The sequence below is a fragment of the Metopolophium dirhodum genome, chromosome 1, assembly GCF_019925205.1.
Source record: "Metopolophium dirhodum isolate CAU chromosome 1, ASM1992520v1, whole genome shotgun sequence".
In the NCBI taxonomy this organism is placed as follows: domain Eukaryota; kingdom Metazoa; phylum Arthropoda; class Insecta; order Hemiptera; family Aphididae; genus Metopolophium; species Metopolophium dirhodum.
In genome coordinates this window covers 85836764-85851010 of record NC_083560.1, presented here as the reverse complement: position 1 = coordinate 85851010, position 14247 = coordinate 85836764, and the positions used below count along the sequence as shown (strand labels likewise).

Sequence of the window (14247 nt, the reverse complement as noted above, 5' to 3'; positions counted from 1 at the left end):
TTGCATATGCCTATACAACATTATCGACGCTCTCTACCATCACGTGATCCCCGGAACTGGTTTTCACTCTTTATAGTTTATTGTATGCATTTTTATTTATTTTATTCACAGTCACTATATTATATTCCCCTTACAGCCAACATGGCGCAATGTCTTCACAGATACTACCACTATATCTGAGAATAGTTGCTGTAGCTGCTGTCGTTTATTAAGTAAAAAAATATATTACAAGGAATTGCCATCGTATCGCAGTATTGGCGATGGCGAAAAAGTAATGAGTTATTTTAGTTCCTACCAATATAATGATATAATATTATATAGTACCTGCATACATAATATAGGTACACTTGTAATTCTGCAATACCTGCGTGTACAAAATGTATCCCATATCTGTGTTATTAATTTTAATTAGGTACATAATTGTCCATGGTTAATTCATTAGTAAAATATTATTTTGAAGTTTATCATACACACGAATGAAAGAAAACAAATATGCCTAACACTGTTTTAAGTTCACGGTTACTGTAGGAAATAACTGTTTTTATACACAAAACCTGTCCCATTAAAAACTATGTCTGGACGTAGGTAGTATATTTTTGTGTATCTCACAAAGAGATTTGAAAAAATGTTTATACAAAATACACGACGTACGAGTTATTTAAAAAAACCACGTTTAAATATTATACGATAATTTATATTAAACACGATATTATTATAAGAACCTATTTGCATTCACGATTTTAAATTATTAATAAACTAGAATTTATTAGAATTCCAATACAAATTAATGATTATTGCGCATGTATACCTAACAAAAAGTAAGCTATATTTATTATAAACTATTAAATTCAAATTTAATTTTTGATTTCATAGTTTGTAAATATAATTGTATAACCTACAACCTATATAACATAATACTATAAACTATCACTTACTATATTTAGTAATTTAAATTCATAAAAAAAATAAGTATGAAAATAATTAGTAAGAACACCCTGTATAATGTATAACTATAATAATAGTCAAGCGTTACAAAAAAAAAAAAAAAAAATAGACGTGTGCGACGACGCGTTTGGTCTGTAGCCACTGTCGGTGAAAGTATTCTTTAATAATATGCTCGTGCGCCATTCATCAAAACGGAATCATAAAACGACCAAGACGACGAGGACAAAGACAACATTTGAACACATGTCGTATACTTAAAAGTAAAATGTAAAAATTTCACACAAAATAGACGATCTAGAAGCTAGAGTTGACATTGATATTTATTATATATATAATATAAAGGAAACATTTAAATTATAATTAAGATTTAAAAATGTAATTAAATACAACGTTAGAAGAGTGCTAAAATGAGTGCGTACAACTTGGTAACATTTATTTATAATATAATGACAAAATGTGCATAATGACAAAAAATAACTTTTTTTGTAATAAAGAATTTTTTTAATTAAACATTTTTTAAATAAAAAATTAAACTGTCAACATTTTCCGGTTTTTAAGTTTAGTTGGGCTTTAGAAAATATACACAGAAATATATAAATGACACGGAACATTGCTGTTTTATATCTATTTATATTAAATTTTGTTATTATATATTTATATCAAACATTTTTACTACCTAAATGTAGTTTTTTCTTAAAAATATGTTTTTATTTATAACTGTATGAGTCTTAACTACGCAATAATACTTATATTGGTACTGATATGGGACAACTTAAAAATTTACTAAAAATGAAAATAATATTTAGTTATTAACTATAATTTTTCTTAAAAAATCGATAGAATTGATTATTTAAAACTTCTTGAAAGTGGGTAAGTATGACAAATTGATGATATGATTAATTATATGGTATTTTAACTATCTATGACCACCAAAACCTATATTCTTAAATTATGTAGACATTTTTATTGGTAGGTTTACAACAATATTGTATTGCATTTTTTATCAATAAAATTAATAAAAAAAAAATCGTTAAACTTTCATTAAATCAATTATAATATGTATCAAGCCATCAGTTCATTATTATGCGAGTAATTATTTCATATAAATATATTAATACAATGACAAGTATGTTACAGTTATGTTACAATTAAGTAAATAAATACGATTAGGTAAAATGATAAAATTATCATGCAAGATTTAACATCTACCTATTTATTTTTCTCGTTAGGAAAATTATAACGGAGTAAGTACAATATATTTAAATTTATTTATATAGATTATGTTTATTTTTATGTTTACTTGCAAGTTATACAAATTATTATTATTGTTATTTTTTTTTTGAGACAGAGCTAGAGTAAAATACCCACTTGGATATTTAAAAATGACAACATTACTTGAAATTAATTTATGATGGCACACCGGTACCTAACACTGTCATTACCTATTCCAGTTTAAAATATGTTTTACTCAGAAAACGGTTTTAAATATAATTTAAACTAGTGAGTTAATTTACATGCTGGTTTCCGAAGACAATAAAATTGCTTCTCTCTGACACATTATAGGCGCGTGCAATTATAGGGTCTAAGGTACATTACATTTTAGTCATTTGACCCGATGAGTGTAATTTATTAACCCCAGCCCACTTGCAATGACATGGTTAATTGTCTATAGTAGGTATACACCTATATTAATATAAGCGATGTTTCGTTATGTAGCTTCAAATGCTAATTAATTATTATAACCACTGTTTTCTGTTTGTACTGAATAGTTTGTAACCAAATATCCAAGAAACGATTGTCTTCTATCATTAAATATCGATGATCAAATACCAAAGGTATATTAATTCTTGTCGTATTGTAAAAGGACTTACCATTTATTTTTAGTTTGCATACTACAATGAGTTTCATGGAGTAAGTTATACATGCTTACTACACATACGCGTGATATAGCCATATAGGTAATAGGTATACTTCAAATTGTAAAATATGCAGCTTGAAATATTACCTATTATATTGCATTATAGACCAATTCAAAGTATAGATATATAATTGAAAAATAATTTATTACCTAATGTATTTTATTCTATTAAATATCCGTTTATATGTCAGTCATAATTTAAGAATAACAATAATATTATACTTAATTTTTAAAAACAATAAATTTTAAAATCTTGGTTGACTTGTATCACATTGCATATTATATATTAGTTAGGTACTTAATATTTATTATTTATTTAATAATTTAATAATATTATGTTTATTTAATATTTTTTTTATTTATTTGATATTTATTTACTTAATATTAACTACTACATATTATAATTATAATTCAAAACAAATTAAATATATTTAATTTATAGTTTTCATTCGTATAAATCTAACTGGATATATTTACTGTTTAATTATTTATAGATATAGAATTATTGATATTATATTATTGTATGACTATGACCTATTTAATGTTTTGACCGAATTTCGTAATCAATAAAATGTGCGTTATAAAATCTTATAAAAAATAGATTTGTACCAAGAAATGTATTATTATTATATTTATTCTATTATAATATATTATATAGTCTTTGTTTATCACAAAAAAATAACTCATGATTCATGAATGACCTACTATTATCTTTATGAAATTAAGTATAAACATTACAATTGTTGACACAGACAACCTAATTAAGAAGTTATTTTATTACTGATAACAATTATTATTCTGAAGAAACTATTTCAATACAAAAAATGTATTAAAATTATTTTTATAATAATGTATAATATTAGGAATACGTAGGACGTAGGTATCTAATGGTATATGATGTTTTGATGATATTGCCATCGTTAAAATAGTCTTTAAAGCAATTTACGAGGATGATTGTGACATTGAAATAAATCTTATAATAATTGTCCTCAATTTATAGGTTGTTAAACCCATATGCAAATTATGAACAGAAGAAATATTGTTCAATCAGAGGTGAAAAGAAATAAAATGATGTATACTAAACACTGTTTAACCAAACATGAATACTTGGCTGTCTACTAAGTACTAAATAGTCTGATGAGGTTAACTTTTAAACTTTGGTGATAAGTTATTTACTTAAAAAAATAAAGATATTAATGATTCCAGATGCATATTTATTTGTATTTAAAATAATTGTAAATTACAATGAATCAAAAATCAACAAAAAATGTTTTTATCGATATTTATAGAAACACAACTAAAAAATAATCGAAAATTTCTTATGTTTATAAATATTTAAAAAAGGATCAACATTTTATCTTGTATAGAAAATGCTAACATAAAAATTCAGTGAAAATATTATGTAGGTCTCTACCATTGTTTTTCTTTAAATTACAACAAAAAAAGAAAATCGTTTCAATGAGAAATCGTTAGTTTACGGGTAGTCAAAATTAATTACTTTGCTGTAAACTTTTTTTTTTTGTTAAAAGTAGACAATTTTATATTCAATTTTCAAATCTTAGATATAAAAAAAAAATATTTATGAACTTAACTCAAAATTATTTTCAAATGTTCGTAATTTTGGCGATTTTTGTCAACATTATGACATTGGTCACTCAACTTTTTTTACAAAATTACACAATTATTTTAATCATAGTATTGATATTATACACATTTATTCAATTCGCATTTTTTTAATCATAAAATAATTACAAGAAGAATCAAACAATAATTGTTCCGGGATTTTTCTGTTATTAGGTATTTATTAATAATTAATGTGCTATACAATAATAATAGGTACCTAATGTGCTAGACATTAAATATTTATTTTAAAAAACAAATTTAGGTATAGGCATGTAGCCCCAAATTTAAATTATGTATGTACTATGACTTCCTTTTTTTATGGCTTGAGTCTCTCATGTCATTTGAAAAAAAAAAAATTTAGTTTTAAGTATATACCTATATGATATTTTTATATGATATTATTATAAGTTTTTTTTGATTTTTTTTTTTAGTTATTTTGTGACTATCTAATCATACATTTTCGATAATCTTTTATGATTAAAAATTATTATATAGACACACATTAAAAAAACTAGATAGCTACATTAATTAGTGATATAATTTGTATAATCACTTATCAAGAACCGTGTTGTAGAATATAGATATGTTATGTATACACTATACACAGGTACATAGATAGAACATACTACTATAATAACTAAAAAGTTAAGAACTACAAGATACTATAAGAACGTAAGTATATAAAAAAAATATACCTTAATTAGTAATATAACATTTACATTTAAAAATGTGACAAACACATATTTTAGTTTATTAGAAGTGAGAAGTTCTATTAAAATTAATTATAATGTTCATCAATTATAGTCATAAATTAATATTATATGGCTTTAAATTGTATGATATAAAATATAAATTATTATTAATTTAGATACTTTTTAAAACCAATTATATTGAGTTCATATATTTTAATTAAAATTATTTAACTCAGCTGGTTAGCATTAAATGTATCCTTAGTATAACTATAAATTATAGTTTTAAATCATTACGTTATGGTTTTAATGTTATGTTATGCTATGCGAATGATCAGTCATTCCTAAAAAGAAAAAAGAAAACATCTCACGTGACACATACAATTAAGAATTTATTTATTTATTGTGAAATGTAATACACATATCTTTATATATATAATATATGTATAATATGTGTTATTGTTTTAGTATGTGCAACAGGTAAATGGTGTTTAAGACATAAATGTGTTGGCGCAATTTATTGTTGAAATAGGTATGTATGCAATTGGAAATAATTATAACTTAATGAAAAGACAACTTAAAAATACATTTTTTAATAGATAAATTGTTATTTCCAGTGATAAAAGTGCATACGTAAGATGAAGTCAAACGGTTATTTGTATGATATAGAAAGTAAAACTGTCCATCGTTATGCTCAATTGACAATTAGTTACCTACCTATACTGTTGGTCGGAACCAACTCGATTACGTAAACTCGGTCGAATATCATCCGTATTGTGCGTGTATAAACGATTCGCGCCAAATTATCTAGTTACCTAACCCCAATGTAACCCAACAAACGTAACGGTCACAAGTGAGTAGCTACCTAAAAATATTTATTTGGTCTGGTGGTCAGTATACTTTTGTCATCAACTGTAAACAATATTGAAAAAAAAAATATTTTATTAATGAAGAAATGTATAATTTAATCACCAGGCTAGTATACACTGACCATCTTTATTACAATTGTATTCGTACAAATAGTTTTCAATTTGTTTATTCATCTGCCCAATTATATAGTTATATTGTCAATTTACTCATAATAAAATAATATGCACCTTTAAAATAAATTACAATATTACCTAGTAAATATTAAAAAAACAACGCTGTAGTACTTATAACGGCATGTACTTAATTGTCTTAATCTTTTGGATTAATTTCAGCCAGAATCATCAAACAAAGATAAACACTTTGAAATATATTTAAAATAAGAAAAATATTTTTGATAATATTTAAGTGTATGTATCATAATTATAACAGAGATTTAGAAAATAAATAATGTACCTATACCTACCAAAATACATAGTTTTATGTTTTATAATATATTATTATTATTATTGTTCAATAGGTTTGTATTATTTTCATATTCCTCTCTCGTCTTACATTTATTTTGATTTCCTTGACTACCTCAATCTATTTTCTTTTATTCTATTACTTATTGTTAATTTTAAAATACCGCTATAATATTATAATTTATATTCTTTTGTCAGTGAATTATTTTTATCGCTTTGAACATCCGTCCAAATATTTAAGTTTCACTCACAATTCACATTGCCGTTTTAATAATATAATATATGCCATATAAATGGTATCACATAAAAATTTTAAAATTATAATCACTTTGTTATATTTTTATTGCGATTTCCTTGTAAATTATTAATATCCAATATTGTTGATCGAAATCATTCATACAACATTTTAAAAACAAAATTAAATAACATGCATTAGGATTTGGGATGGATCAAAATTAAATATAATTTTTGAATCTCCCGTTCAACTTTTCAAAGTAAATTGCCAGATATTGGAAACATTTAATCCTATAAAATCAACCTTAATGCGATGTGTTCTATATTAAGAATTTAGATGGTTGTGGGAAGGTTTAATTTACAACATTAAAATATGAAATAAAATGTAGGTACCAATGTTATAATATATTACATTAGCAGATACCTATTATATTATACCTATAAGAATAATATTAGGTATACAATAAATATATTATAGATATATGTAACTTGAAATTGTCAAATGTAATAGTAGATAAAGGGTATACACTATGTCACTATACATTATTAGTCTCGGTATTAGTACTCGTCAGTCATCATTACCAAATTGAAAAAAAATCTAAAACGTATAAAATAAATATTAACCTAATCTAACCTAACCTAACAAATCTTTAATTAATTAATGTATTATATAGGTAATATAAGAAAATCAGAAGTTGAAAATGTTCCTCGTCATTTCATTTGGATTTTTGTAAACGAATCATGTGCAGTCGTCTCCGTCTCACTAACACATAATATGTAAAATATAACGTTCAGAAGAATTTGTTTACTCTGTTATTTTTAATAATAGAGTGATATGACTTATTATCAAACTTAAAGGTAAGAATATTATCCAGGGCGTCTTTTAAAAAGTTTTTTTTTTTATATTTTAATTTAAAGCAAGTTATTAGCGTATTTAAACACAATTTACAATTTAAAATGCAAAATTCTCATAATTTGTTTCAAAATTAAAATATCAATAAAAACCTTTCGAGGTACCATAGATAATATTCTTTTTGAAAATGTTAAAACCTATATAGTTTACAAAAAGAAAATACATAGGTAGGTAAATGTTAAGATTTTATCAAAATTCCACACGCCTAACTATAATAGGTAAATATACTAATCTAATTACTTATTACCTATATACTTAGTATATTTATTTATTATCATTTATCATTATAAATAGCTTACTAATTTTAAATCAAATAATGAAATAATGTAAAATCTATGATGAAATAATACGATATATAATGAACTTGTGGTAATTTTACATACCTACAGACTACAGAAACAGATTTTTACGAATTATTGTAAATGTACATTATACAATACATTTCTAATCAATAGTTGTGCTTAAAAAAACTTTTGTTATAGGTACTTTTGTTCCTAAAAATGTGGTATCCGAAAAATAATAGGACATTAAGGTATTAGGTATTTGTTTATAATGTTGCATTGATTAGAACCTAAACTTTATGTGGTTCGGGACAAATATAAAAGTAAATTATACTAACTAATCAAATAATCATGAATATTTAGTTAAAATATATTGCTTTTCTTTATGATAAACAAAAATATTTTAACTTGACATAATTTTGAATTTGTTTTATAATAGAATGACATTTACACTAATAATAGTTACTTATATAAGTTAATAGCTAATGAGCCATAACAATGAGAACAATGAGATGGCGTTTTATTTATTCAATTTAATGTTTTAAACTTATAATACATAGGAATATGACATTATCAAAAATATATTATACAAATAATATTGTTTTTATACAAGTTTAGCGAATTTAATAATGTATGCAATCCTATTAATAGATACTGAACGTAATATTGCAGTAAGCTATGTAATTTGTATATTGGATCACCATACTATTATTTAATATATTTTTTTGGAATACGGATATTTAAAATAAATAGATTGCACGGTAGATATACAGGACGTGACAGGGCGTAACAAAACTAAAAATTCGACTTAAAAATAATGGTTCAATTGTACACCGTTTGACGGTTTTAAAACGAACGGATTTTAACACGTACCTGTGTAATACTGCACAATACGTCGGACACGCGCAATAGTGTGTATATAAATTCGCGTGTTTCGTGCGGACACCCATAAAAAAAACATAAACGGTCGATTTTCGAAAAAATAAAACCGATGATGTTGTTGCAGATGCGTCAGTGTTTGCATACGGCCAAAGTGTAATCAATAATAAATTGTTTAAAATGCATAATATTAATAATAATAATATTATATTGGAATTTTACGGAGGTCCGTTGTGCGTGCGGGCGCGACGAAACCTGTATTATTAGTTATAGGTAGGAACCTAACTATACAGTATACGGTACACGTGTGTTATAACAACGAGGAGTGGACTCTTTTTTTTTTCTCATTCCGTACGCACCATGACCAGTGGGACCACTATATACGTCGATAGACGTATACCTAAATCGAATATATTATCGTTTTACGTGTTGCGAAACTAGTGGACGACCAGCGAGCTGCAGGGTCAAGCGCGGCGATGTGTTTTGGAAAAAGAGTGACTCGGTGACGTTGGTATTTTTTAATATTATTATTTATTTGGTTTTTTTTTTTTTTTTTGGTTTTTAATGCAATTGATTAGCAGTCGGAAATCGTTGCGAAGGACGGTGGTACGCTCCCGCCCACATGCACACACAAGCGGACCACATATTTTATACGCGACTCGGACGCTACGCGCGCGCGCACACGACAAACGCGCGCGCACACACACTCTCTCTCACACACACACACACACACACACACACAAACGTTTGTCCGCGACCCGCCGGTTGGCATGGAAATTTGAAACGCAACGCTCGTCGGTGCGAGAAAACTTTTTCCAAATTTCACAACAGAAAAAAAAACCTGAGCGGACGTAATGCGTTTATGCGTATACATACAACTACATACCTACAACTACAACACTATATTATATACTATAAACAATTCTACATATTTAAGCTATAAATAGTTTACATTCTAGCGTGTATCAGATACTTACCCCGATATTATTATTATTTTTTTTTACCTCCATATGATGATAACATATTGTATATTATTATGTAAAAAACGAATTGTAGCGATGGCATCGATATTATGCGTGAGATGTTGACAGTCATTTTGTCAAGTATTACGTAGTATATAACCATAATATAGGTACCATCGATGTATCATCATATAATCGTGATAGCATAATTTTTTCCATAAAAGTGAATTTTAAAAGCGTTTTTTTACTTACTAATGATACGATATAGGCACAGAGTGGCAGCAGCAGCTGCAGTAGGACGGTGCCGCGTACGATAACCGTCGGTCTTCGCGCGCAATCGTCCACTCTGTCAGGTATGGTTGATAACAGTGCTCGAAGCTTTTAAGTTCGTGAAACAGCTTCAAACCGCGGTCGTCTTGAGTGTGGTATACGAGCGACGGGTCGTCACATTTTTCTCATGATTCGGCGGGAAAATTATCAAAATAAATATCGCCCGCGACAATTTCACGGCGGTACACGCTGACGCACTGTGCGTGTAATATAATATATTTTAACAAAATAATGACGAAAATGACCAAAACGACGATGGCGATGATAACAGCCAAAACAACAACAATAATGAGTGCAATATCGTATAACAACTTACTGGCCGTATTACACGTCGCTGGTACACTGCTGGCAAACGGTGTGGTTACAGAGTAGGCCAGCAAGCTCTCTCTCCGCGGCGGCGGCGGTGGAAAAAAAACCATACACACGACAACAAAACAAAACCCGTCCGATGGTGGGGCGACCGAACGAATACACGTAACCAACAACACACTCACACGCGCGGGCGCTCGCGCTCGGCGGCGGCCGTCGGAGTAGAGGTATCTAATACCTGTGCGTATAACGTCATGTAATAATAATAATAATAATAATCTTATATACCGCGGTACGTACCCGTAGCAGGTATATACCTCGGTGCGTTTAATAAAATATATTTTGAAAACGCGTGTCACGTGCACATACGTCGTACACCTATTAATATTAGTTTAGTGATATAGGTACATGCATTACCGTATGGGTATTATTATACGTACCTAAATATATATATTATGTCATTGTAATGTTATAACATGCGCGCACCTTCAGTAAATAAATAAACCACCCATAAAATATCAAGACGTCGTACGACTACCTATGTTTATGGTTAGGTGCTATTGCGCGGATGCTAGAATGATAATATTATTATAATATATTTTATTTTGTACACACACGAAACGCGCGTAATATTACATACGCGAGAATCATCTTTGGCATGAGTGGGGTGGTGGTGGCGGTCGAGGCGGTGGGATGCGTGTGAATCGTATTACCTACGCGCACCCGACTTTTTTCCTCTTCTTTCTTCTCTTGTCGTCGTCATTCGGACGCTGGCCGGCCACGGAAGACTGCCGACGCCGCCGGGTGGACGATGTATCGTCTGCGGTGTGCGCGCGTATTATCGCATGTAGTGGCGTGCGGCGTGGCCGGCCGAACGTGACGGTGACGCGCCGGAGCGGCGCGCCACGGCTGAACCTTACATGTCGTGACCGCCGCGCATCCCCTGCCTTTTTTTCACCGTGCACTTTTACCTATATCGTATTATCATGCCTTACGACGCGGCCCGGCTAACAAATTTATAGTGCGGGAGAACCGACACGGTCATAATATAATATTAATATTATAGTGATATTATAGCTGTTCATTTATCATCATCGTTGATTGGCACATGATCACGGTATCATATTTTTAGGTGTAGGTTTATAACATTATTATGTTAGAAGTTGGAGAGCGTACGCGATAGAGTCGTATGTATCGCACGCGTTATATACAGTCGCATTGTTGGTACCTACGCGCTCGCATTGTTATCGTTATTACTAATTACCCAGTAAAAGTTACCTACCAATATTTCTAATCGTACTATTATACTGCAATAAGACGTGATCACATCATATTATAGTGACCGGGTGCGTGGCGGTGGTGGTGGTTGCGGTGTGGGGGGGGGGAGACGCGAGACGGTCACAGCGGTTCTCCGCCCCGCCAGTTCCGGTTACCGCCACATGCCGCGGCACAACAACTTGCGAAGACGGCAGTGAATATAATATTATTATGTATAGGTATGGTGGTAATATGATATTATTATAATAATATTATGCACGCTGCACCTGCAGTCGGGCCCGGTGTTGAAACCAGTGTTATAATATTACGACTTAGGTACAGGTACGATTTTTTTTTTATCCTTATTAATTATAGCTACGTCGTAGGCGAATACAATTCATTATCAAGAAACGTATCGACAAAATTAATGTTTTATTTTTATTTTTATTATCCAATTAATATTCCACGAATAACTCGTATACCGCTATATAATAGTGTTATCGAGTTCGATGTTTTATAGCAGGCTGTATTTTTATTCGTGCACTTAACCAAATTTGGTTTTGAACATGTACGCATCTGAGAATTTCACGAACCACCGAGCTTGTCACTTTTACAACTTTCTCGTATTTACATAATACGAATTACCATAATTTCGTGTCACTGAACTTGAATAAACTCGACGAGAAAAGTTCCTATCAGGTTATTAGCCCGTCCTCGGTCGCAAGACATTCGACTATAAATTAGGTAGGTTTATTTTTTTGTTAGGACCTACAAGAATTTAGAATAATATTATCAATGTTAGTTATGCATTTTACAATCACATAGAAAACCTGTTTTCTTCATTCTGCTCGTCATCACGATTCCGCTGTTGACCTGTGTTATATTTCTAGTATATTTTGTACCTATAATCGATTCAAGTGATGCATACTTACGGACAATGATATTGTACAAAATATTAAAATAACGCTATTTGTTAGTAAGAAACCATGTCGTAAGAATTAGGTACTACTAAATGCTAAAACTGCATCTGTTTTCACTTTTTCAGTAAAGTTATACGTAATTGAGCATTTTATTTCTTTCAAAATAAAAAAATAATAAATACCTACCTATAGAACAAAATTTTTTTCCAAACTAAGTATAAAATATTTTTTAAAGTATTTAGAGTAACATTATATATATTATTCATTGTATTACCTATACCCACTACTGACTACATATTTACATATTTATTTCAAATAATAAGATACCAAAACCATGAATAATCACTTATATAGATAATACTACGCAATAAAATGGGTTTCATTTCTGGGAAATTAGTTTTTTTTTCCTAGTGGATGAAAATACATTTATTGTTATATTTCTTATGGTGAACATTGTGTGAGACGGCCAAGGTTTGAAAATAAGTGGTTGTATGAAAATTGAAAACAGTCAGTCTCACAAAAATGATTTCTCATTATAATAAATAAAATATCAAAAGTACATACTAAAAAATATTATCAATATTTGTAAAAAATTCTAAAAATTACTCCTAGTAGGTACTATTCCACAGAATAACTGATTAATAGTATATGGTTTCATAGACACCAATTATGGATTATTGACAGTTTTACCAATGACATTGAGCATACGTTTTATCAGTTGCCATTTATGTATTTTATTACCTAGGTACCTACCTTCTAAATAATATAAAATACTATACATTTTGCCATCAAACAATGGTGATTAGTGCATACCTACTGATTATGGCATACTGCATCACTGTATCAGTATTCAGTACAACAGTACCTAATGCTAAGCTTATACAATGAGTATCTTCAAACGTGTAGTTATTTTATACTCTCATCGCCACACTTGAGTCTTGCAAGATGCAACATTATAAGTTATAACTTATAATATTACCTATAACGTGATACGTTTTAATTATCTTATGCGTATTGATTACGTTCTCGGTCCAATTTCTATAAAATTCAATTGTTTTAATATTAATCTGTAAGTTATACAATTTGTGATTTTGTGATTTGTGTAAAAAATAGTATCTACCATCCTATTATTTTGGATTTAACATCACAACACATCCTCATTCATTTACAGCATTTTTTTCCAGGGTACACATATTTAGTTTAGAATAAAATAGGTCAAACTAAATAAAAAAATTACATAGGTATTAACTATATAAGCACCTAATTTATGTATCTATAGACAAATTTGGTTTTTAACTAAAATATTTTACATTTTTTTTTACGTTAAGTTTTGCTTAGAACAAAACAAATTTTAATGCTTGACGCAGATTGCAGAACAACTTAGTTCATTTTTAGATTTTGACAATCATTAAAAATCAATCAATATATTATAGTTTGAAGTTCAAAATTGCGCTCCCGAACAATATGATATTTCAAGATAGTTTTGAGTTTTGGTTTTGAATCGATGACATGTATATGTCTATAATATTATATACAAATATAGTAGTTATCCTGTTGACTATAGTAAAAAAGTCGTCATACCTGACTCTGACTTATGAAACTTCATCCCTTTCATGGAATTCGATACACGTTCTCTTGAGAAAAAATAACACTCTA

General features: G+C 28.8%; 1 protein-coding gene across 1 annotated transcript in view; it reads right to left on the bottom strand.

The window, feature by feature from the left end:
* Positions 1–10550, bottom strand: part of LOC132935054 (uncharacterized) — a 38747-nt gene extending 28197 nt beyond the window's left edge. Inside the window, exon 1 of the mRNA XM_061001505.1 lies at positions 10028–10550. The gene's annotated coding sequence lies outside the window, so the exon portion shown is untranslated. The remainder of the gene's footprint in view (positions 1–10027) is intronic.
* Positions 10551–14247: the final 3697 nt, after the last annotated feature.